General features: G+C 51.6%; 2 protein-coding genes across 8 annotated transcripts in view; one reads left to right on the top strand and one right to left on the bottom strand.

Annotated features, from left to right (window-relative positions):
* Window positions 1–25,729, bottom strand: part of LOC104667537 (protein PMS2CL-like) — a 1,213,215-nt gene that overhangs the window by 812,409 nt on the left and 375,077 nt on the right. The window lies entirely within an intron of this gene.
* Window positions 1–25,729, top strand: part of TNRC18 (trinucleotide repeat containing 18) — a 123,132-nt gene that overhangs the window by 3,667 nt on the left and 93,736 nt on the right. The window contains exon 1 of one of the 7 annotated variants that reach the window (XM_030932179.1): window positions 23,523–23,666. The exons of the other annotated variants lie outside the window; for them this stretch is intronic. The gene's annotated coding sequence lies outside the window, so the exon portion shown is untranslated. Of the gene's footprint in view, window positions 1–23,522; window positions 23,667–25,729 lie in introns of those variants that run through there. 7 annotated transcript variants of the gene reach the window in all.

Here is a 25,729-nt window from a genome sequence, read left to right as displayed (position 1 = left end):
TTCGCCGGGGCGGGAGGTGATCGCTCCGGTCAGTCCGCGGCCGCTGCAGCCAGCGAGGCGGGAAGGAACTCGGGGACCTCCAGACCATCTCAGCCACCGCCCCAGGACACCCGGTCCCTCCTCCCGGGGCTGCCCTGGCTTTTGTGCTTGGCGTCCCAAGTCTCGACTTAAAAAAAAATCCACCTCCTCTTCGAATTGCAGTTTCGGATTTTTGCGATTTCCGGAGTAGCCCCCGATACTCCCCTTTCCTTGGGGTCTTGCAGGAGACACCCCCGGCCCAGAGCTGCTGCCTAGGCCTTGCCCCGCCCGCTCGGCGGAGCTCGCCGATTTTGCCTGTCTTTGATTTTTCTCCTGGAACTTTTCAGGAACTGGAGTCCCGGGGGCTCGGCGGGACAAAGGGCCTTTGTGAGGCGCCAGGCGGGGGAGGGGCGGGCGCCCGGGGGCCAGGAGCTCGGAGATCCCCGCCGGCCGGGGTGCCAGAACCGGGTCTTGGCCCTCGGACCTGCTGGTGCTCCTCCGGAGCTGGGGGCGCATTCCGCCTGGGGTCTGCGACCCGGGCAAGGGTTTGCGCCCGAGTGGTGTGTTGTGGCGAGGCAGGGGCGTGGGGGACCCCCGAGTAAGAAATTGGGGGGCAGCCCTGGGGTACAGAGGCCATCTGAGCTGTCCCCTTCTGCGCTCCCCACAAGTCCACTGTGATGTGTGTGTGCATGTGTCTTTTGGGTCATTTGGTCCAGCCCGGGGTGGTGGCAGGGGGAGCCAAGCCTGGGAATCGGTGCCCGTGTCTCTCTGACTGGCTAGGCCTGCGCTTTGCTTTTTCGAGGCTGGGAAGGGGCGTCGCGCACTCCCCGCCTGCGATCTGGCTCCGGCCTGGCAAGGCAAAGTGCCCTAATGCGAAGCAGTGAAAACAGCTACTACTCATGCATGAGTGCACCGTGCCAGGGCCGCGCCTAATCTGACGCAGCAGTCAGACGGCCTAGTGCCCATTTGCTGGATGGTGAGGCTGAGGTGGAGGGAAGGCCAAGCCTTGGAAGCCCAGCGGGAGGTAGCCTCGGAGCCCTGCCTCTGCGCACCTTCTGCGCTCACTGGGAGCTGCCTGACTTCTACACGCCGAGGCTGAGGTCGGGGAGGAAACAGCGGGAGGACTGCTGCCGCCCCCTGAATCCCGTGCTCACCCGGGAGGAAAAGGTGGGGGCCGGTGCTGCTTCTGGCTGCCCCCCTCCCCAACTTCGAGTGGCCGCACGGAGACCTCGGACCCCAGGCCAACGCCCAGAGCCAAGCCCGTGCTAATCCCATTAGCCACGAGTTGGGAGCAGCTCCCATTAACTCTCTGCTTGGGGCTGGGCCGGATTACACATTCCTCAGCCCAGCACACCCTCCCCCTCCCGGGTTTTCTTTGTGGGGTGCAGGTGCTAAATTTTCCCTTCTGACGCACCTCCCTCTCTTCCTTGACTGTCGGCACCTTAGGTCTTGCCAGCTTTATCAGTCCCATCTTTATTTGTTTATTTTTGTACCGGGAAGTCCTGAGTGGTTGAGCCACTTGCTTGGGGTCACACAGCTAGGGAAAGGCACATTACCCTTGGGCTCTGCGGACGTGGATGAGCGCTGCCAGGGTTTATAAGCCCCTCCTAGGCCGAGGGAGGTTCCCCAGAGAGAGCTCAGAGCTGGAGGGGCCCTCGGAGAAAGATTCCCTGGGAGGAACCCCATCCAAGCTAGCATTGACAGCCATCTGCTGGGGAGGGTCCTCTGGAAGAGCTGGTTTCTGCCTTATGGGTCAAGATGGAGGGGTATGGCCTCTTCCTCTGCAGAAGAGGAGGTGATTTTAAGAATGAATGGGGTTTGGGATCAGGAAAGGGTGGTTTTTTAAGTTTCCTATTACCTTGAGCCTTGCTACATTGTGAACAAAATAGCCACAGCCTGATCGGGGAGATGGGCATGTAACTGACAAGCACCTGGGGCTTGGCTCTGTGCTCTGGGCTTGGGAGGCCTGGACTCAGTTGTCCTCACAGGCTGCAATTAAAGAGTTATTAGTAGGATTTTGTACTTGGATGTTTATTCTCCCTGCCCCCGCACCCTAGGCTGGCCCTGGGAGGGTCCATGAATAGAGGGTGGGACTCAGGGATCTGGGTGGGGAGGCCCTGCTGGCCAGCCGTCAACAGGGGGCCATGGACCTTCTCCAGGGTCTGATCAGATCCATCTCTGGAATCCAGTCTGTCAGCCTACTGGGATTGATTTGGAAAGATTCATCAGTGAAGACCGCTGGCAGAGTGATGGAGAGATAAGGACGATTTGTGAGGGGCTTCCTTCTCTGGTTAGAGGCGACAAGGGAGGCCCTGGGAGAGTTCTGGAATCTGGAAGGGCCACTTGGTGGGGAGGAGGCTCGCTCTCTTGGTTCTTCAGCTCCTAACACCGGTGCTTTCCTTCTTTTCTCACTTGCTCATTTACTCAGCAAATAATTTCCAAGTGCTTCCTGCGTGCCAGGCACCGCTTGGGTCCCAGGAATGCGGCAGTGAACCCAACAGACAAAGATCTCTGCCCTCATTGGAGCTCACGTTATTCCGGGGAGTTGGAGTGAACACACAAATCCCAGAAGGAAATTTTTTTTTTTTTTTTTTTTTGAGATAGGGTCTTTGTCTGTTACCTTGAGATAGGGTCTTTGTTACCCAGGCTGGGTAACTAACCTCTCACTGCAACCTCCACTTCCCAGGCTCAGTCCATCCTCCTCCTTCAGCCTCCTGAGTAGCTAGAGCTACAGGCACGTACTACCACACCCTGCTAATGTTTTGTATTTTTTAGTAGAGGTAGGGTCTTGCTATGTTGCCCAGGTTAGTGTTGAACTCCTGAGCTCAAGTAATCCTCCTGCCTTGGCTTCCCAAAGTGCTGGGATTTCAGGTGTGTACCACTGCACCCACCTGATTTTGTTACTTAAATTTTTTTTTTTTTTTTTAAGAGACAGGGTTGGTCAGGTGCGGTGGCTCAAGCCTGTTATCCCAGCACTTTGGGAGGCCGAGACGGGCGGATCACAAGGTCAGGAGATCAAGACCATCCTGGCTAACCCGGTGAAACCCCGTCTCTACTAAAAAATATAAAAAACTAGCCGGGCGAGGTGGCAGGCGCTTGTAGTCCCAGCTACTCGGGAGGCTGAGGCAGGAGAATGGAATAAACCCGGGAGGCGGAGCTTGCAGTGAGCTGAGATCCGGCCACTGCACTCCAGCCTGGGCGACAGAGCGAGACTCCGTCTCAAAAAAAAAAAAAAAAAAAAGACAGGGTTTTACTCTGTCACCCAGGCTGGAGTGCAGTGGTGCAATTATAGCTCATTGCAGCCTCAAACTCCTGGCCTCCCTACCTTGGCCTCCTAAAGTGCTGGGATTTCAGGTGTGCACCACTACACCCAGCTGATTTTGTTACTTTTAAAATTAATTTTTTATTTTTAGAGACAGGGTTTTACTCTGTCACCCAGGGTGGAGTGCAGTGGTACAATTATAACTCATTGCAGCCTCAAACTCCTGGGCTCCTCCTGCCTTGGCCTCTTGAGTAGCTAGGACTACAGGTATGTATCACCATGCCTGGCTAATTTTTAAAATTTTCTGTAGAGACAGGGTCTTGCTGTGTTGTCCAGCTGGTCTCGAACTCCTGGGCTCAAGAGATTCTCCTGCCTCAGCCTCCCAAGTAGCTGGTACTAAAGTCCAGCTCCAGGCTGGAGTGCAGTGGTGCAGTCTTGGTTCATTGCAACCTCTGCCCTCCTGGGTTCAAGCGATTCTCCCTCCTCAGCCTCCTGAGTAGCTGGGATTACAGGTGTGTGCTGTGACACCCAGCTAATTTTTTTATTTTCAGTAGAGACAGGGTTTCTCTGTGTTGGCCAGGCTGGTCTCAAACTCCTGGCCTCAAGTGATCTGCCTGCCTTGGCCTCCCAAAGTGCTGAGATTACAGGCATGAACCACTGTGCCTGGCCTCATTTTAAAATTTTCTTTTTTTTTTTTTTTTGAGGAGGAGGAGTCTCGCTCTGTCACCCAGGCTGGAGTGCAGTGGCGTGATCTCGGCTCACTGCAAGCTTCGCCTCCTGGGTTCCCGCCATTCTCCCGCCTCAGCCTCCCGAGTAGCTGGGACTACAGGCGCCCGCCACCTCACCCGGCTAGTTTTTTGTATTTTTAGTAGAGACGGGGTTTCACCGTATTAGCCAGGAGGGTCTCGATCTCCTGACCTCGTGATCCACCCGCCTCGGCCTCCCAAAGTGCTGGGATTACAGGCTTGAGCCACCGCGCCCGGCCTCATTTTAAAATTTTCTGTAGAGACAGGGTCTCCCTATGTTGTCCGGCTGGTCTCAAACTCCTGGGCTCTAGAGATCCTCCTGCCTCAGCCTCCTGAGTAGCGGGGACTACAGTCCAACGCCACTATGCTTGGTTAAGCAAATGATTTTTTTTTTTTTCTGAGAGGGAATCTCGCTCTGTTGCCCAGGCTGGAGTGCAGTGGCGTGATTTAGGCTTACCGCAACCTCCGCTGCCTGGGTTCAAGCGATTCTTCTGCTTCAGCCTCCCCAAGTAGCTGGGATTACAGGCACCCGCCACCACGCCCAGCCAATTTTTTTTGTATTTTTAGTAGAGATGCGGTTTCGCCATGGGGGCCAGGCTAGTCTCAAACTCCTGACCTCAGGTGATCCACCCGCCCAGGCCTCCCAAAGTGCTGGGATTACAGGCGTGAGTGAGCCACCACGCCCAGCTTCAACTTATTTTTAAGTGAAAGTTTCCCAACAGTGAAAGTTGCCAATTTTCCCTGGACAACCAACTGGAGAAAGGATTCTCATATTGTTTTGTAATCTGATGTTTAAAAATGTAACACTACACTGTGGAGTCTTATGCAGGCTGGGCGCAGTGGCTCACTCCTGTGATCCCAGCACTTTGGGAGGCCGAGGCAGGCTGATCACCTGAGGTCAGGAGTTTGAGACCAGCCTGACCAACATGGCGAAACCCCGTCTCTATTGAAAATACCAAAAAAATTGGCTGGGCGTGGTGGCGGGTGCCTGTAATCCCAGCGACTTGGGGAGGCTGAAGCAGGATAATCGCTTGAACCTGGGAGGCGGAGGTTGCAGTGAGCCAAGATCACGCCACTGCACTCCAGTCTGGGAGACAGAGACTCCATCTCAAAAAAAAAATAAATAAATAAATAAAAAAGGAACACAGACCATGCAGAAAACAAAATGGTAAAGGTCTGGTCTGGTCCGAGAGGTGAGGGGCTGTATCAGCGCAGCCCACCCCCACCCAACTGATCTGGAGGGGTGACCTTTTTCCTGCATGCAAAGGGCAGAAAAGTGTGGTGAAGGTGGACAGAACGTAAAAGTCAGAACCCGGCATATCTGAGCTGGCAGAATGGCTGTAGCTGGTGGGAGGGGATGTGGGGGAGGTGGGATCCTTCAGGTCCCTGAAGGCCAGTCATGAGGTCTTGGAATTTTAAACTGAGGAATGAGGAGGCAGTGGAGGGTTTAAGTGGAAGGAGTAATTGAAATTGAGGGACGTTTCACAGAACTGGTCTGGACTCTTAAAAAAATGTCAATGGTATGCAAGGCAGAGGAAGGCCGAGAACCGTTCCTGATTTTAAAAGAGACTGGAAAAATGCTACTGCTAAAGGCAATGTGTGGCTCTCGATTGGATCTTGGGATCAGGGAAGAAATTGCTCCAAAGAACATCATTGGGACAATTGAGAAAACTGGAATATGGACTGTACATTAGCCGATAGTATCAGATCACTGTTAGGTTTTATGAAGTGGATAACTGTGTGTGGTTGTGAATGTCCTTGTTCTTAGGAAATAATACTGAAATGTTTACAGGCAAGGGACATAGAGTCTACAACTTGTCCTCGGAATGGTTCAGGAAAAGAAAAAATATATATATGGGAGACGATGGTACATCAAGTATTACGTCAAAAAAGCGAAGCAGGGCATGGGGTTCACGCCTGTAATCCCAGCACTTTGGGAGGCTAAGGTGGGTGGATCACCTGAGGTCAGGAGTTCAAGACCAGCCTGGCCAACGTGGCGAAACCCCATCTCCACTAAAAATACAAAAATTAGCTGGGTGTGGTGGAGGGCACCTGTAATCCCAGCTACTTGGGAGGCTGAGGCAGGAATATTGCTTGAACCCAGGAGGTTGCAGTGAGCCGAGATCGTTCCACTGCACTCTAGCCTGGGAGACAGGATGAGACTCCATCTCAAAGACAATGAAAAAATAAGACAGTGAGAGAGCAGACAGTTGTTGGATCTGGTGAAGGTCATAGGGCAATTCGTTGTACTATTTCTTTTTTTTTTTTTTTTGAGACAGTTTCTCGCTCTGTCGCCCAGGCTAGGGTGCAGTGGCCGGATCTCAGCTGGCTGCAGGCTCCGCCTCCCAGGTTTACGCTATTCTCCTGCCTCAGCCTCCGGAGTAGCTGGGACTACAGGCGCCCGACACATCACCCTGCTAGTTTTTTTGTGTGTGTTTTTTAGTAGAGACGGGGTTTCACCGCATTAGCCAGAATGGTCTCGATCTCCTGACCTCGTGATCCGCCCTTGTCGGCCTCCCAAAGTGCTGGGATTACAGGCATGAGCCGCTGTGCCCGGCCTCCTTGTACTATTTCAAACTTTTTTCTGAATTGGAAATTATTTCAAAATAAGCATTTAAAAACAACACTAGGGGCTGGGCATGGTGGCTCATGGCTGTAATCCCACCATTTTGGGAGGCCTAGGCGGGTGGATTGCTTCAGGCCAGGAGTAGGAAAGAAGTCTGGGCAACATAGCAAGACCTTGTCTTTACAAAATGTTTAAAAAATTAGTCAGGCATGGTGGTGAATGCCTGTAAGTCCCAGCTACTTGGGAGTCTGAGATGGGAGGATTGCTTGAGCTCCAGAGACCGAGGCTGCTGTGAGTTGTGATTGCACCAGTGCACTCCAGCCTGGGCAACAGAGTGAGACCCTGTCTCAAACAAAAGAAATGAGGCTGGGTTGCTAGCCAGAGACAGTCTGGTTAGACGAGGAGAGAAGCGGGAGATAATTAGGAGGTATTGGTGACCAGGGAGGGAGGCTGGAGGTGGCCAGGGTTCTGTGCCCTTTGGAGGTTGGGCAAGTAAGATGGATGGGGAGAGGAGGGAAGGAGGAAGGGGAACTGAATGGCTTGGGTCCGAGCCGCTTGTGGAGGGATGGGGAGGGGCAGATTTGAGGAGAGGCTGGGGACTGGTTATTCTTGGTTTGGATGTGGCCGGCGGGGGCTGCTCTTGGCTCCCCATCGTGAACCAGTCTGTGGTCTGGCCCGACTCCTCGCATCCTGTCATGTGCTGTAGCCTTGTCCTCCATCCAGACCCTTGCCCCGGCTTTTCAGGCATCCCAGCCCAGCTTTTTAGGGGACAGGCTAGAGCTGTTCTCAGCACAGGTCTCGGGCCTCCCCAGGGCCTGCTGAGAGCCCTTGTCAGTGGTCAGTCAGGGCCAGGGTCCTTACCACATCTGCTGCCCGCAGAGGCCTGGCATGTGCCTTGGGAGGAAGTCTAGGCCACTAGGTGGGAGCCATTCAAGTTCCTTGTCACCTCTCCCAGGCCACCAGTGTACTCAGCATTGCATGTGAGGTTTCTTCAGGCAATAAGGAAAGTGGTGGACCCTCAGCCTGGGGGGAAACCCTGACTTCCCACATCCTCACCAACCATTTGACACATTGCTGAGCCTTTTGGGGGTCCCGGGAAGCTCCTTGTAATCACCAGATAGAACATTGCTTCATCTAGAGGAAGGAGGGCCTCCAAGCTGAGGTGTGGATGTTGCTCCCCCAGTTAAAGGGCATGTGATGACTTTCTAAACCTCAATTTTTTCATCTATAAAATGGGTTCATTAGAGTGAATGAATTCATTTGGTGGTTGTGAGGTTTGTCTTTGTTATTTTTTTATTTTTATTTTATTTTATTTTTTTGGGGACAGTGTACAGTGGCGCAATCTCAGCCCACTGCAACCTCCGCCTCCCGTGTTCAAGCGATTCTCCTGCCTCAGTCTCCCGAGTAGCCAAGATTACAGGCGCCTGCCACCACTCCCGGCTAAATTTTGTATTTTTAGTAGAGATGGAGTTTAACCATGTTGGCCAGGCTGGTCTCAAACTTGTGACCTCAGATGGTCCACCCACCTTGGCCTCCCAAAATGCTGGGATTACAGATGTGAACCACCATGCCTGGCTGAAAATTCATTTCTTTATTTTCTGGAGTTACTGTCTTTTTTTTTTTTTCATTTGGAATTTATTAGAATATTTGGCTTCCAGTTTCTCTCTCTCTTTTTTTTAAGAGCCTGGGTCTCGCTCTGTTGCCCAGGCTGGAGTGCCATGGCATTCTCGTGACTCTGCAGCCTCAACCTCCTGGGCTCAAATGAGCCTTCCACTTCAATGCCTCCTGAGTAGCTAGGACTACAGGTGCATTCCACCACACCTGGCTAACTGTTACATTTTTGTAGAGATGGGGTCTCTCGCTATGTTGCCCAGGTTGGTCTTGAACTCCTGAGCTCAAATAATCCTCTTGCCTGGACTTCCCCAAGTGCTGAGATTATAGGTGTGAGTTACCTCGCCCAGCCAGCCTTCTGGTCCCTTGATACATTTTTTTTCATTTGTCGTATCTACTGGATGAGCTGCTTTGTTTTCTTGGAGATTTCCTTCCTGGAATTTTCCATCCATCTTCCTTCTCTAGTCTGGTTGGCCCGGTTCTTGGGTGTGCTGTAGAGCCATTGTTCTTCAAACTCCCTTTGCCTCTCTGCTGTGTGTCTGATTCCCTTGCCTTCCCGTTTCCTGTTTTACTGCCTCCTTTCTGTAGAGCACATCCTGCAGTGACTTTCTGTGAAAGGGTACGGAAATGTTTTTGGGGCCTAGTATGCCTGAAAAATGCTTTTGTTCTACCTTCACACTTGAGTGCTATTTGGGAAATACTTTCCCTTTCCCTCTAGGAATTTTGTTTTTCTTTTTTGATGAAGTCTTGCTCTGTCACCGAGGCAGGAGTGCAATGGCGTGATCTCGGCTCACTGCAAACTCCGCCTCCCGGGTTCAAGCGATTCTCCCGCCTCAGCCTCCTGAGTAGCTGGGATTACAGGTGTGAGTCACTGCATCCGGCCTTCCCTCTAGGATTCCGAAAGAATTGCAACATCACCTTCCATATTCCACTGTTACTTTTCAGGAATATGATGCCATTTTGAGTCCTGATCTTTGTGTATGAACCTCCCCCCACCCCCTTTCTTTCCTTTTCTTTCTTTCTTTCTTTTTTTTTTTTTTGAGATGGCATCTCACTCTGTAGCCCAAGCTGGAGTGCAGTGGCATGATCTCAGCTCATTGCAACCTTTGCCTCCTGGGTTCAAGCGATTCTCCTGCCTCAGCCTCCCAAGTAGCAAGTAGCTGGGATTACAGGCATGTACCACCACGCCCAGCTAATTCTGTATTTTTTTTAATGGAGGTGGGGTTTCACCATGTTGACCAGGCTGGTCTCAAACTCTTGACCTCAAGTGATCCACCTGCCTCGGCCTCCCAAAGTGCTGGGATTACAGGTGTGAGCCACCATGCCCAGCCTTCTTTCTTTTCCCTTCTCTTCTTCTTCTTTTATTATTATTATTATTGTTTTTTGAGATGTAGTCACACTCTGTTGTCCAGACTGGATTGCAGTGGCGAGTTCTCAGCTCACTGCAACCTCCGTCTCCCGGGTTCAAGCGATTCTCCTGTCTCAGCCTCCCAAGTAGCTGGAATTATAGGCTTATACCACCACACCCGACTAATTTTTGTATTTTTAGTGAAGATGGGGTTTTACCATGTTGGCCAGGCTGGTTTTGAACTTCTGGCCTCAGGTGATTCACCCACCTCGGTCTCCCAGAGTGCTGAGACTCCAGGCATGAGCCACTCCGCCTGGCCGCAGTTATTGTTATTCTTCATCACTGTTCTGAAATTTCATGTTGATGTGTTTTGTTATGGGGTCTTTTTGCATTTACTGTCTTGGGTGCCGTATAGACCGTAGCAAACTGGAAACTCAAGTCTTTCAGTGTGAAATTTTTTGTATTATTTTTATTTTTAAATTTCCTTCCCAGTATTTTTGCTCTTCTCTCTAGTATTCCTATTAGTTAGGTATCCTGGGTCTCCTGGGGTAATCATTGAATTTTCTTTTTGTTTTTTTTTTTGAGAAAGAGTCTTGCTCTGTTGTCCAGGCTGGAGTACAGTGGCATGATCTCGGCTCATTGCAACCTCCGCCTCTTGGGTTCAAGTGATTCTCGTTCCTCAGCCTCCCAAGTACCTGGGATTTCAGGCGCGTGCCACCGTGCTTGGCTAATTTTTTTATTTTTAGTAGAGATGGGGTTTTGCCATGTTGGCCAGGCTGGTCTCAAACTCCTGGCCACAACTGATCCGCCCACTTCAGCCTCCCAAAGTGCTGGGATTACAGGCGTGAGCCACTGCACCTGGTTTGATTATTGAATTATTTATTTTTTATTTTATTTATTTATTTATTTATTTTGAGACAGAGTCTTGCTCTGTCACCCAGGCTGGAGTGCAGTGGAGAGATCTCGGCTCACTGCAAGCTCTGCCTCCCAGGTTCATGCCATTCTTCTGCCTCACCCTCCCAAGTAGCTGGGATTACAGGCCCCCGCCACCATGCCTGGCTAATTTTTTTTTTTTTTTGTATTTTTTAGTAGAGATGGAGTTTCACCGTGTTAGCCAGGATGGTCTCGATCTCCTGACCTTGTGATCCAAAGTGCTGGGATTACAGGCATGAGCCGCCACGCCTGGCTGCCTTTTGTGTTTTCTATGTCTTGCAGTTTCTTCTTTCTGGGAGATTTTCTTAATATTTTCTTAATGGTATCTTCTAACCTTTCAATTTTTTTTTTTTTTTTTTTTTTTTTTTTTGAGACAGGGTCTCCCTCTGTTACCAGGGCTGGAGTTCGGTGGTGCAATCACTGCGCTCACTGCAACCTCGAACTCAAACGACTGGGGCTCAAACGATCCTCCTGCCTCAGCCTCCTGGGACCACCACGCCTGGCGCACACCAATTTTTGTAGAATTTAATTTTTAAATTTGAGCTATCATTTTTCTGTCCCAAGAGCTCTTATAACCTGGGTGCTCTTTTTTTTTTAAAAATAGCATCCTATTCTTGTTTCATGGATACATGATATTAATTGTATTTTTTTTTCCCCTGGCATTTTCTTCTTTCTTTTTTTTTGAGACGGAGTCTCGCTCTGTGGCCCAGGCTGGAGTGCAGTGGCGCGATCTCAGCTCACTGCAAGCTCCGCCTCCCGGGTTCATGCCATTCTCCTGCCTCAGCCTCCCGAGTAGCTGGGACTACAGGCGCCCGCCACCGCGCTCGGCTAGTTTCTTTGTATTTTTTTTTTAGTAGAGACGGGGTTTCACCGTGTTAGCCGGATGGTCTCGATCTCCTGACCTTATGATCCGCCCGACTCGGTCTCCCAAAGTGCTGGGATTACAGGCTTGAGCCACTGCGCCCGGCCCCTTTTCTTCTTTCATGCGTTGTCTTTGTTTTCTGAGTCTTTTTTCTCTTTTCTCTTTCACCTTGGAGACTTCCCGCGGGCACCTGCCAATGATCATTCTCAGTTGCCCCCTTAAGAAAAAGCAGATGGGATTCAGATGTAAGGGTAGGGCTTGTTGGCCACTGAGGAGCTTCTTGAATGTGCTCTGTAAAAAGATCTTTCTTTGTTGACCTTGTAAATCTCACAGGCAAGAATTCACCGGTTTCTTGCCTGTTGACGTTGAAGCCAGGCTGTTCCTGTCCCAACAGCTGAGTGTGCATATTAAGGTTGACGATTCGCACTCCGATTCCTGTTTTTCGTTTGGTCCACACTCTAGTCCTGAGAATGCATACCCTCAATGTTCCATCTTTCCCTAGTAAACAGAGGGATCAGTGCTTCTGTGGTGAAACCAACTCTCTTGTCGTCAGCTTTTCTGTGAACCCTGGCTTTGTAAAGTACCTGTAGGTATTAAGGATCTCTGGGTTCAGTCTCCAGAATTGCTGGTTTCCTGATTGCTCCAAGCTTAAGTGTTTCATTTCCCCACTCACCACCATGCCAAGCTGCACATCTTCTGTCGCTCTGCTTTCTTGCTTCCAAATGGTTTTTTTTTTTTTTTTTGAGACGGAGTCTCATTGTCACTCAGGCTGGAGTGCAGTGGCATGATCCCGGCTCACTGCAACCTACGCCTCCTGGGTTCAAGCAATTCTCCTGCCTCAGCCTCCTGAGTAGCTGGGATTACAGGCATGCGCCGCCACACCTGGCTAATTTTTATATTTTTAGTAGAGACGGGGTTTCTTGTTTTTTTTTTTTTTTTTTTTTTTTTTTTGAGACGGAGTCTCGCTCTGTCGCCCAGGCTGGAGTGCAGTGGCCAGATCTGAGCTCACTGCAAGCTCCGCCTCCCGGATTTACACCATTCTCCCGCCTCAGTCTCCCGAGTAGCTGGGACTACAGGCGCCCGCCACCTCGCCTGGCTAGTTTTTTGTATTTTTTAGTAGAGACAGGGTTTCACCGTATTAGCCAGGATGGTCTCGATCTCCTGACCTCGTGATCTGCCCATCTCGGCCTCCCAAAATGCTGGGATTACAGGCTTGAGCCACCGCGCCCGGCCCTGAGACGGGGTTTCATCATGTTGGCCAGGCTGGTCTCGAACTCCTGACCTCCGGTGATCACCCGCCATGGGCTCCCAAAGTGCTGGGATTACAGGCGTAAGCTATGCTCCTGGCCAGGGGGATGTTTCCTTTTTCCTTTCCACTTCTCTCCTGTTTCGCTTTCGTTCCTTTTTTTTTTTTTTTTTTTTTTTTAAAGACAGAAGTCTTGTTCTGTCGTCGCCAGGCTGGAGTGCAGTGGTGCCGATCTCAGCTCACTGCAGCCTCCGCCTCCCGGGTTAGGCGCGCACACCACGCCCAGCTAATTTTTTTTTATTTTAGTAGAGATTGCGTTTCACCATGTTGGCCAGAATGGTCTCGATCTCCTAACCTCGTGATCTGCCCCTGCTGCGCCCGGCCACTTTCATTCCTTTTGAAACTGTATTACTGTCATTTTTGTGAGGTTCTGGTGTTTGGGAAAGGATTTGTAAAGATCAAACACCGTGCAGTCTCTTGTAGGCCCACACTCCTCCTCTTGCTACTTTCTCTGGGAGACCTGGTTCTTCTGTCTCTGCTAAGAGGCATCTGATGTCTTCTAGCTTTTGCCGGAGCAGTTCCTAGAAAGTCCTCCACCCCTACCTCTTTTTCCACCCTGGGAGGTGGAGTCTCCGTAGGGGGGAAACCAATCACTGGGGAAATCCTTTGTGATTGCTTGAGAATTGACAAAGTGTGGAGCCCTAGGGGCAAGGCTGAGATGGACGTATTTGCATATCATTGGCTGGCCTGAGGCCTTGACCTCTCCTTGGCCGCCTTTGGGATTCCCTTTATTTAAATTCGAGCACTTATTTTGTGGGCTGGGTACCTGATTGGAGCAAGACAAAGTCCCTGCCCATATTTGAGGATTGGGGAGGGACTGGGATTGAGCCAGAATTGCGGGCTCGTGCTGTGGTCCCAGGTGGGGAGTAACTGGGGGCCCAGCTTGATGGATATTTTTTGGAACTCTGCTCACCTGGTGGGGAGGTCAGAGATGGCTTTCCGCTGGAGTGGAGGCTGGAGGTGTAGGAGGGGCAGGATGGGGTGAGGAGGCTGGGAGGGGCAGGATGGGGTGAGGAGGCTGGGGTGGGCCTCCCTTCTCCCTGGGGCCATCCCCCAGGCCCTCCTGGTGGGGCAGGGTCGAAGCAGGTTGATCCGGGCTGGTGGCTACTGCAGTCTTGGTCCTGGTCCTGGTCCCAGCATAGCTTGGAGGAGACTGCAGCCTCGGACTCTCACCTGCCTCTTTTCTGCGCCGATGGGAGCTCCAGGATGGCGGCAGTGGCCACGGGTCCGATGGCCCAGCCGCAGTGCCAAGGACGTGCAGGGTGAGCCCCTATCCCACCACCCCAGTCTCAAGCTCTGTCACCTGAGGGGAGGTGGGGTGCCGCAGACGTCCCTGCGAGGCCGGGACACAGAACCCTGCCATTTTACGTTCAGAGTGTGAGATGCCCACCCCAGGTCCCACAGCGGGAGGTGAGGGGGTCAAGGCCCTAGCTCCCTGCAGGAACACTGGGGACTGGCAGGGAGATGGGGGTGTTGATAGGAATTTGTTTTTTTTTTTTTTTTTTTTTTTTTTTTTTTTTTTTTTTTTTGCTTTTTGGTTAATTTTTCTTTTCTTTTTCTTCCCCCCCCCCCGAGACAGAGTCTCGCTCTGTCGTCCAGGGAGTGCAGTGGTACGATCTCGGCTCACTACAACCTCCGCCTCCTGGGTTCGAGTAACTCTCCTGCCTCAGCCTCCTGAGTGGCTTCAATTACAGGCACCTGCCACCACACCCAGCTAATTTTTGTAGTTTTAGTAGAGATGGGGTTTCACCCTCTTGGCCAGGCTGGTCTCGAACTCCTGACTTCAGGCGATCCGCCTGCTTCTGCCTCCCAAAGTGCAGGGATTACAGGCGTGAGCCACCGTGCCCGGCCTCTACTTTCTGTGTCTACGGATGTGAGTACTGTAGGTACCTCAAAAGTGGAATGACACACAGTATTTATTTTTTGAAAAATTAAAAAAAAAAATTTTTTTTTGAGACAGAATCTCACTTATTACCCAGGCTGGAGTGCAGTGGCGCGATCTCGGCTCACCGCAACCTCCGCCTCTTGGGTTCAAGCGATCCTCTCACCTCAGCCTCCCGAGTAGCTGGGATTACAGGTGCCCGCCACCACAATGGGCTATTTTTTGTATTTTTTGTAGATGGGATTTCACCATGTTGGTCAGGCTGGTTTCCAACTCCTGACTTAAAGTGATTTGCCCGCCTTGGCCTCCCAAAGTGCTGGGATTACAGGCGTGAGCCACCGCGCCTGGCCCTAGTATTTGTTGTTTAGGTCTGGCTTATTTCACTCAGCTTCTTGTCCTCAAGGTACATCCATGTTGTAGAATGTATTGGATTGTCCTTCCTTTTTAGAGCTGAATAATATTCCACTGGCTGGATGGACCCCATTTTGTTTATCGATTCATGGATGGACACGTGGGTTTGGAATTTCCACCCTTTGACTATTGTGAATAGTGATGCTGTGAACATGGGTATACAAATATATGTTCGAGTTCTGGATTTCAGCGTCTACATACTTTTCTGTTTTTTAAAATAGAAACAAGGTCTCATGATGTTGCCGAGACTGGTCTCAAACTCCTGAGCTCAGGTGATGCTCCTGCCTTGGCTTCTCAAAATGTTGAGATTACGGGCAGGAGCCACTGTGCCTGGCCTGATTTCTGTATACTTTTTATTTTTATTTTTGAGACAGAGTCTTGCTCTTTGCCTAGGCTGGAGTGCAGTGGCACAATCTCGGCTTACTGCAACCTCTGTCTCCCAAGTTCAAGGGATTCTCCTGCCTCAGCCTCCTGAGTAGCTGGGATTACAGGCGTGCACCACCACACTTGGCTAATTTTTGTATTTTTAGTAAAGACAGCATTTTACCATGTTGGCCAGGCTGGTTTCAAACTCCTAACCTCAAGTGATCCACCCACCTCAGCCTCCCAAAGTATTGGGATTACATATGTGAGCCGCAGTGCCTGGCCCTGGCTAACTTTTGTATTTTTAGTAGAGACGGGGTTTTGCCATGTTGTCCAGTCTGGTCTTGAACTCCTGAGCTCAAGTGATCCTCCTGCCTCAACTTCCCAAAATGCTGGGATTATGAGTGTGAGCTACTGTGCTCGGCCTAATTTCTGTATACTATTTTTTTTGAGACAAAGTCTCACTCTGTTGCCCAGGCTGGAGTGCAGTGGCACAATCTCGGCTCAGTGCAACCTCCGCCTTCCAGGTTCAAGCAATTCTCCTGCCTCAGCCTCCCAAATAGCTGGGACTACAGGTGCATGTCATCACACCCAGCTAATTTTTTTTTTTTTTGTATTTTAGTAGAGATGGAGTTTCACCGTGTTGTCCAGGCTGATCGTGAACTCCTGAGCTCAATCTGCCTGCCTCGGCCTCCCAAAGTGCTAGGATTACCGGCCTAAGCCGCCGTGCCCCGCCGTTTCTGTATACTTTTTCGAGACACCGTTTCATTTTACACACAAGTGTGCATGCGCTGCTGGGGTTTTGATGGGGATTACGTGGAATCTGCAGATCATTTTGGTTGCAGCGAACATCCCAGTAGGTAGGTCTGCCTGTTTCCTTAGGAGGGATCCCCAGAAGTGGGTCTGGGCCCCTGCAGTCCTCGGTAAGCCTTGCGGATTTGTTTTCGAAAAGCTGGAGATGAATTGGCTCAGTTGTCATCCTTCCCGGGCAGCTATAACCACCCAGCGCCCTCCACAACTAGAAGCAAAAATGTGCTGATTTGATGGAATGGAAATGACATCACTGTTTTAAAACTTCTTTGTAATGCTAATGGCGTTGAAATTTCGATGGAGTTTGGCCATTGACAGGTTCTCTTTTTCAAATTGCCTGGGATTTTTTTTTTTTCTCAAGCCAGAGTCTTGCTCTGTCACCCAGGTTGGAGTGCAGTGGCACAACCTCGGCTCACTGCAACCTCCGCCTCCTAGGTTCAAGCAATTCTCCTGCCTCAGCCTCCTAAGTAGCTGGGATTACAGGCGCCTGCCACCACACCCAGCTAATTTTTGTATTCTTAGTAGAGATGGGGTTTTACCACGTTGGCCAGGCTGGCCTTGAACGCTTGACCTCGTGATCCAACCACCTTGGCCTCCCAAAGTGCTGGGATTATAGGCATGGGCCACTGCACCCGGCCTTACCTGGGATTGTTACAGCATTCTGAGAATCTTTATACAGCCAGAGTGATAACCCATTCTTTGGCTTAGATATTACAGAATTCTCTGGATCTTGGGATCCGTGGCAGTTTGAAGGTCATTCTATCTAGAGGGTCCTTGCAGGATTTTTAGCTGCTATCTTGGAAACACCTACGTCACCTGTCAGTGCTTGGGGCCAGAATAATGTGACAATTCTGGTTTAAGTCTGTGAAGATGCTCTCATCGTCTGTTCACATCTTAAGGGATGCAGGTTTTTTTTTTTTTTTTTTTAAACAGACAGGGTCTGTCTCTGTTGCCCAGGCTGGAGTGCAGTGGCACAATCATAGCTCAACGCTTCTAATTCCTGGGCTCAAATGATCCTCCTGAGTAGCTGGGACTACAGGTGTGCACCACTAAGCCTGGCTAATGTTTAAAGTTTTTTTGTATAAATGGGGGGGTTCTTCCTAGGTTGCCCAGGCTGGTCTTGAACTCCTGGCCTCAAACGATCCTCCTGCTTCGGCCTCCCAAAGTCCTAGGATTAATAGATGTGAGCCACCATACTGCGCAGTCTGGGATGCAATTGTTATGAGAGGTCAAGATGTTTTTTTTTTTTTTTTTTAAGACAGAGTCTCAGTCTGTCAGCAGGGCTGGAGTGCAGTGGCATGATCTCGACTCATTGCAACCTCTACTTCCTGGGTTCAACCGATTCTCCTGCCTCAGCTTCCCGAGTAGCTGGGATTACAGGCGCCTGCCATTATGCCCAGCTAATTTTTTGTATTTTTAGTAGAGACAGGGTTTCATCATATTGGTCAGGCTGCTCTTGAACTCCTGACCTCGTGATTCACCCACCTCGGCCTCCCAAAGTGCTGGGATTACAGGTGTGAGCCACCGCGCCTGGCCAAGATGTTTTTAAAAATGAAGATAAACCAGGCGAGGTGGTTTGGGAGGCTGAGGCGGGCGGATCATCTGAGGTCGAGAGTTTGAGACCAGCCTGACAACGTGGAGAAACCCCTGTCTCTACTAAAAATACAAATTTAGTTGGGCCTGGTGGTACATGCCTTTAATCCCAGCTACTCAGGAGGCTGAGGCAGGAGAATTGCTTGAACCCAGGAGGTGAAGGTTGCGATGAGCTGAGATCACGCCATTGCACTCCAGCCTGGGCAACAAGAGCGAAACCCCGTCTCAAAAAAAAAAGTGAAGATTAAATGTTATGTGTTTGATTATGAAGGGCTGTTTGGGATTGAAAATGTGCTGCCTATGCCTGATGAATGCTTCTGCTCTGTCTGGGTGTGGCTGAGTGGAGAAGTGTAGGTTTGGGAGTCAGAGCCTCAGTCTCCTTATCTGTAGAAGGGGACATCAGTCCCTCTCCCAGTTGACAGGAGTGGGGAGCACAGGGTAGAGAAGCAGGTCCCAGAGAAACCTGCAGGGAATGCCTGGGCTCCCTCCAGCTAATCAGGACCTCGCCCCATTCCACACCATAAATATTATTTTCTTTTTTTTTTTTTTTGTGGTTTTTTTTTTTTTTTTTTTTTTTTTTGAGACTGAGTCTCACTGTTGCCAAGGCTGGAGTGCAGTTGCACTGTGTTGGCTCACTGCAACTTCCATCTCCTGGGTTCAAGCAATTCTCCTGCCTTAGCCTCCCAAGTAGCTGGGATTACAGGCGTCCACCACCACGCCCGGCTAGTTTTTATATTTTTAGTAGAGACGGGGTTTCACCATGTTGGCCAGGCTGGTCTCAAACTCTCCGACCTCCAGGTGATCCGTCCACATCGGCCTTCCAAAGTGCTGGGATTACAGGCGTGAGCCACCACGCCTGGTGGCATAAATATTCTGATTTTTTTTTTTTTTCATCCTTTTGAGACAGGGTCTTGTTCTGTCACAGGCTGGAGTGTGGTGGCACGATCTCGGCTTATTGTGACCTCCGCCTCCCGGGCTCAAGCCATCCTCCCACCTCAGCCTCCTGAGTAGCTGGGATTATAGGCCCACACCGCCATGCATGGCTAGTTTTTAATTTTTGTAGAGATGGAGTTTCACTGTGTTGCCCAGGCTGGTCTCAAACTCCTGACCTCAAGTGATCTGCCTGCCTTGGCCTCCCAAAGTGCTGGAATTACAGGCACGAGCCACTGCACCTGTCCTAAAATAAATTTTTTTGGGATGGGGTCTTGCTCTGTTGCCCAGGCTCCTCTTAAACTCCCGGTTATCCTCCCACTTTGGCCTTCCAAAGTGTTGAGATTATAGACGTGAATCACAGTGCCCAGCTCCTACCATAAATACGACTTGAGTACCTCCTATGTGCAGCATAGGACTGGGAATAGAAAATAACTTGTAGCACTCCTAGTAATGCTGGAGTGAGCAGTCTGGCCAAATGTGGCCCACGTCCTGTTTTTATAAAGAAAGTTTTATTGGTACAGAGCAATGCCCAATTGTTTACTGTCTGGGTGCTTTCCTTTCAACAGGCAGCAGACACCCTTTCAAAGAAAAACTTACTGTCTTAAGTGGGCAGAGACAATAAGGAACTAACACCTGTGATAACAGGTGATAGGCATTGGAGAAAAACATTTCAGGAAAGGGCGTGGTGGGGTAAATTGCAACGTTAAAAAGGCAGTTAGGGAAGGCTGAGCTATAAGAGAAGGGAGTGAGGGAGTTAGGGTATAGACAGGTGGGAGTGTGCAGGGTCTTCCCTGTATCTGGAGGGAGGACCTGATTCAGGGCGGGGTGCAGAGGTGGGCTGGAGCTACTCTGGACCAGCCCATTGACAGTGACAAAGCCTTCCCATTCTTTGCTGTGCAAGGAACTGATGTCATCGTCACCATGATCACATGCAAACTCCCGCCGTGACTCGAACCAGGGAGGACTTCAGGTGCCCACCATACAGTTTCTGGAAGGGTCCCCACCAACTCTGCGGTTGCAAAGGGAAGATTGCATTGCTGGGCCAGGCATGGTGGGTGGATCACTCGGTCTCCCAAAGTGTTGGGATTACAGGCGTGAGCCACTGCACCTGGCCTTAGTTTTAATTTTTAATATATATATTTTTTGAGACAGGGTCTTGTTCTGTCTCCCAGGCTGCATGCGATCTCAGCTCACTGCAGCCTCAGCCTTCTGTGTTCAAGCGATCCTCCCACCTCAGCTTCCAGAATAGCTGGGTTACAGGCGTGCACCACCACACCCGGTTAATTTTTCTGTATTTTTTTTTTCGTAGAGATAAGAGTCTTTATCAGCCCAGGCTGGTCTTGAACTCCTGGGCTCAAGTGATCTGCCCACCTTGGCCTCAGGTAGTGCTGAGATTAAAGGTGTGAGCCGCAACACCGGGCTAGAGCTTGCATTTTTTTTTTCATGGAGGTGAAATTCACATAGTATACAATTAACCATTTGAAACTGCACCCTTCAGTGGTATTTGGTGTACTCATCCTGTGTAATCATCACCTATCTGTGGTTTCAAAATTGAATATTTATTTGAGAGAGAGAGTCTCACTCTGTCGCCCAGACTGGAGTGCAGTGGCGTGATCTCGGCTCACTGTACCCTCCACCTCCTAGGTTCAAGTGATTCGCCTGCCTCAGCCTCCTGAGTAGCTGGGACTATAGGGACACGCCACCATACCTGGCTAATTTTTGTATTTTAAGTAGAGATGGGGTTTCATCATGTTGGTCAGGCTGGTCTAGAACCCCTGACCTCAGGTGATCCGCCTGCCTCTGCCTCCCAAAGTGCTGTGATTACAGGTATGAGCCACCACTCCCAGCCCTGAATTTTTATTTTAAGCAAGGGCAAATGGCATTTCGCTAGAAGCAGTCACGGACTCTGACGTTGTAGTAGGTGCTTAGCCTCTCTGAGCTCCAGGGTTTGTAACCATAAATAATAACAATCATAGACTAGACACAGTGGCTCAGGTCTGTCATCCCAGCACTTTGGGAGGCCAAGGTGGGAGGATCGCTTGAGTCCAGGAGTTCTAGATCCCAGACTGGGCAACATAATGAGATCTTGACTCTATGAAAAAAAGTAAAAAGTAGCTGTACATGGTGGTGCACGCCTGTAGTCCCAGCTACTCAGGAGGCAAAGGTGGGGCGATTGCTTGAGCCTGGGAGGTTGAGGCTGCAGTGAGTCATGATCGCACCACCTCAGCTCCCCAGGTAGCTGGGTCTACAGGCGCCTGCTACCACGTCCAGCCAATTTTTGTATTTGTAATAGAGATGGGGGGGTTTCACCATATTGGCCAGGCTGGTCTGGAACTCCTGACCTCAAGTAATCCACCCGCCTTGGCCTCCCAAAGTGCTGGGATTATAGGTGTGAGCCATTGTGCCCAGCTGTGTGTTTTAGGTTTTTTTTTTTTTTTTTTTTTTTTTTTTGAGACACAGTGTCGCACTGTCGCCCAGGCTGGAGTTCAGTGGCGTGATCTCGGCTCACTGCAGCCTCCACCTCCTGGGTTCAAGCAATTCCCTTGCCTCAGCCTCCCGAGTAGCTGGGATTACAGGTGTGTGCCACCACGCCCAGCTAGTTTTTGTATTATTAGTAGAGACTGGGTTTTACCACATCTGACAGGCTGAACTCCTGGCCTCAAGTGATCCGCCCACCTCGGCCTCCCAAAGTGCTGGGATTATAGGTGTGAACCACTGTGCCCAGCTTTGTGTTTTAGGTTTTGACAGTCATTGGTCTTAGCTTCTAAGGTGTCGGGTGAGATAATTACCGGGGTGAGCAGGCGGCAGCCAGTTATTTGATTTGGGGAGCCAGGTCTTGAGCTCAGCCTAGGGCGGGACGCAGGGAGACCCCCATACCGCAGGTTGGCGTGAGGGATTCCAACCAAGTCTTTGGAGAGGCCAGTGAGCTCTGGGCCTAACTCTGAGTGCGCCCTGACAGCCTGCGGCCTGCACCCTTCTTGGTGAAACGGGGGGATGGCAACTGCTCGGTCCTTGGGTGTGGGTGTGAGCAGTGGGTGGGGCAGGGGGGCACTGTGGGGGGTTGGGGTGTAGTGTAGAGATACAAGGAGACAAGGCAGGATGGCCTGTGCTTCCCTAGAGTTTATTTTAGAGCCTCTCTTGTGGGTTGCGGGATGCCTTGACCCTCTCCTCGTCCTAATGTGAATTTCTTTGCTTTGGCCCTGGAAACACTGGAAATCTCATTTATGGCCGGGCGTGGTGGCTCACGCCTGTAATCCCAGCACTTTGAGAGGCCAGGGCAGGAGGATTGCTTGAGGCCGGGAGTTTGAGACCAGCCTGGGCAACACAGCAAGATCCCATCTCTGCGAAAAAGAAAAAAATTAGTTGGGTGTGGTGGTGTGTGCCTATGGGCCCTGCTATCCGGGAGGCTGAGGCTAGAGGATTGACTGAGCTCAGGAGTTGGAGGCTGTAGTGAGCCATGATTGAGCCACTGCACTACAGTGTGGGTGAAGAGAGAGAGACCCTGTCTTTAAAAAAAAAAAGGCCGGGCATGGTGGCTCATGCCTGTAATTCCAGCACTTTGGGAGGCCAAGGCAGGAGGATTGCTTGAGGCCTGGAGTTTGAGACCAGCCTGGGCAACATAGCAAGACCCCATCTCTGAAAAAAATAAAAAGAAAAAAATTAGCTGGGTGGCCAGGCACAGTGGCTCATGCCTGTAATCCCAGCACTTTGGGAGGATGAGGCAGTTGGATCACCTGAGGTTGGGAGTTCAAGACCAGCTTGACCAACATGGAGAAACCCCATCTCTATTAAAAATACAAAATTAGCCGGGCGTGGTGGTGTATACCTGTAATCCCAGGTACTTGGGAGGCTGAGGCAGGAGAATTGCTTGAACCTGGGAGGCGGAGGTTGTGGTGAGCCGAGATCGCGCCATTGGGCAACTCCACCCTGGGCAACAAGAGTGAAACTCCATCTCAAAAAAAAAAAAAGGAAACAAAAATTAGTTGGGCCTGATGATGTGCCTGTGGGCCCTGCTACCCAGGAGGCTGAGGCTAGAGGATTGATTGAGCTCAGGAGTTGGAGGCTGCAGTGAGCTGTGATCGAGCCACTGCACTGCAGCCTGGGTGAACAGAGTGAGACCCTGTCTCTAAAAAAAGAAACAACAGTTAGCAATCCGGTAATCCCAAATAGAAGTATGTCCTGGGTGGCAGGTCACAGGTGGCAGGTTCCAGCCACTGTGATATGGCAGGAAGTAAGGCAGATAGTCCCCGCTCTCAGGGAGGGAACTCTTGGGAAGACAGAGGCATGAAATACGCAAGGAGGCTGGCAGATCTGTTTCTGAGGGGCCGTGGGTGGTCACAGTGTTACTTGGGGCCTGCTTGGGTCGTGTGGCTGTTGGGGGCTTCTCTGGGGCCTAGGGAGGCCCGAGGTGAGAGCGAAGGGGGAGGGTTCTAGGAGGCCTGGGAGCTCGTGCCTGAGGGGCCAGGCAGGAAAGCGGGCAGGCACGGGGATGTGACCAGGGAGAAGTTTGTCTGTTCTGGAGAGAGAGGTGGGGGCGGGGGATGGGCGGGTGCTGGCCTCATTGCCCTAGCTGAGTAGGGATCGTGTGTCCATTTTACAGAGTTGCAAACTGAGGCCCTGAGAACGGCACTGACTTGCTGGGGATGCTGGGGGTTCCCGGCTGCCCCGTCCAGCCTGGGAGGAGGGGCTTTAGGTGCCGTTGAGCCCTGTGGCTGGCAGGAGCCGTTGGCTGGCATCCGGGCCTGGGTGCTGCTGGGCGGGTTTCACAAGCCCAGGCAGGGGCCGGCCTGGGCCGCTAGGCTTCCGTGCAGCCTGGGGCAGGAAGAGCTGGCGGCTGATGTAAGCTCTTGCGCAAACCCTGGCTGCTGGCTTCCGGAGCTTTCTACCCATCCGCCTGCCACAGCAAGGCGGAAGCCCGGGGCTCGGCAGGGCTCAGAGGCCCTGCTGCCCCGGCTTGGGCCGCATGGATGGACTGACTGGCCACCGAGGCCCTGGGGCCCAAGGGCTTGGCGCTGGAGTCCGGTGAGGGGGCTGGGCCTAGCTGGACTGGAGTGTTGGGGGCCGGACATGGGGCGGTAGTGACAGGGCATGTGGTCAGAGGGCACCCCCTGCTGCTCTGTCCACTCCTGTCTCGGGGGCCCAAGGTGGAGGCCCTGCCCTTCTCTGCCTCAGTTTCCCCACATGTACCCCAAAGAAGCTGGGTTGGATATTCTGGGATCCCTTATGGTACTTGTTGACTATTGGTCTCGTGCCGGTATTTAGCCTTAGATGGAGTTTACCACCCGCTTTGGGCTGCATTCCCAAGCAACCCGACTCCGGGAAGACCCGGGCCCGGCGCGCCTCACACTGTCCACAGGCCAGGCCTTGATCAGAAGGACTTGGGCGGTCACTGAGCCCTTGTATACAGGCCCTTTGTTGGGGAGCCGGGGGGCACTGGCAACCCACAGGCTGGACTTGGGCTTGTGAGCTCCCACAGGCTGGACCGGGGCCATCTGGGAGCCCGTATCTCCTGCAAAGCCACATAACTTACCCGTGCCACCTGTAAACAGTGTCTGCAACATAGGGACTTAAAGGAGATGGCTCTAGGGTACACACGGAATCCCTCCGCTGGGGGCTGGCTTTGCAGCCACCTACCTGAGGGCGTTGCTGGGAGGGTTTGAAATCACCTGCACCGTGCCTGGTGCATGCCAGCTTTTAGAGAATCGGTGCCATGGCTGGTTATGGTTGTTATTATTTATATTTTGAGTCCAGGTCTTTATTCTGTGGCCCGGATTGGAGTACAGTGTTAAAACCTCACTCACAGCCCACCGCAGTCTCCAACTCTTGGGCTCAAGCCATCCTCTCGCCTCAGCCTCCAGAGACGACAGGCGAGAGCCACTTTGCCTGGCCTGTTGTCGTTATTTATTGTTATATATATATATATATATATTTTTTTTTTTTTTTTTTTTGAGACGGAGTCTCACTCCGTCGCCCAGGCTGGAGTGCAATGGCATGATCTCAGCTGACTAACCTCCGCCTCCTGGGTTCAAGTGATTCTCCCGCCTCGGCCTCCTGAGTAGCTGAAATTACAGGTGACCGCCACCACGCCCAGCTAATTTTTTTTTTTTTTTTTGAGATGGAGTCTCATTCTGTCACCCAGGCTGGAGTGCAGTGGCGCAATCTCGGCTCACTGCAACCTCCGCCTCCTGGGTACAAGGGATTCTTCTGCCTCAGCCTCCCAAGTAGTTGGGACTACAGGTGCCCGCCACCACGCCCAGCTAATGTTTTTGTATGTCTTTTTAGTAGGGACAGGGTTTCACCGTGTTGGTGAGGCTGGTCTCTAACTCGTGACCTCGTGATTTGCCCGCCTTAGCCTCCCAGAGTGTCGGGATTACGGGCGTGAGCCACCGCACCCGGCCTCATTATGTTGTTACTGTGATTAAACATATGCTTCCTTCCTTGTCATTCCCAAAGGGAGGCATTTTTATCCCCATTTTGTTGATACGCAAACTGAGACCTGGTAAGGGAAGCGCCTTGTCCCAGGGCCTGCATGCTTCTCTCTGACCTGGGACCCAGAGGCCTGCCAGGGTCTTCCCTTAGAAGGGGTGGCGTTTGGGGTTTGTGGGACAGTGCCCTGGGTGGTGGCAGCTGGGAGGCACCCTGTCTGATGTGGGCCTGCCCATGTGGGGCATGGCAGGGCTGGCTGTGGCTTCCACCCAGGCCCCAGCTGATTTCCATCATCTTTCTGAGCAGCAGTCAGCCCCGTGGCCCCTATTGGCAGTGACCCCAGGTGTGTGGGGCCTGCTGTCTGGAGGGGTTGCCCTTGACGGGGCTCCCCTAGTGGCCCCCATGCCTGCCACTCCATTCATTCACAGATTCATTCCCTAAGCCACTGTGGCTCCGTGGTGCCAAGTCCCTGCTTTCTGGCTGTGTGACCTGGCACTTCCCATCTCCGAGCCTCACTTTCTTTGTCTGTTAAATGGGCACACGGGGCTGGCTAGGGGTGCCGTGGGAGGTCATTCTCCGGCTGGAGGGTGGGTGTCCTCTTGGCCTGCAGAGCTCAGCATATGAACCACCTGCCTGTGAGTCCCCCACCACCTTCCCCT

Source organism: Rhinopithecus roxellana, chromosome 6, assembly GCF_007565055.1.
Source record: "Rhinopithecus roxellana isolate Shanxi Qingling chromosome 6, ASM756505v1, whole genome shotgun sequence".
Taxonomy (NCBI): domain Eukaryota; kingdom Metazoa; phylum Chordata; class Mammalia; order Primates; family Cercopithecidae; genus Rhinopithecus; species Rhinopithecus roxellana.
The sequence above is the reverse complement of the archived record's forward strand: the minus strand, read 5'-3'. Positions and strand labels throughout refer to the sequence as shown.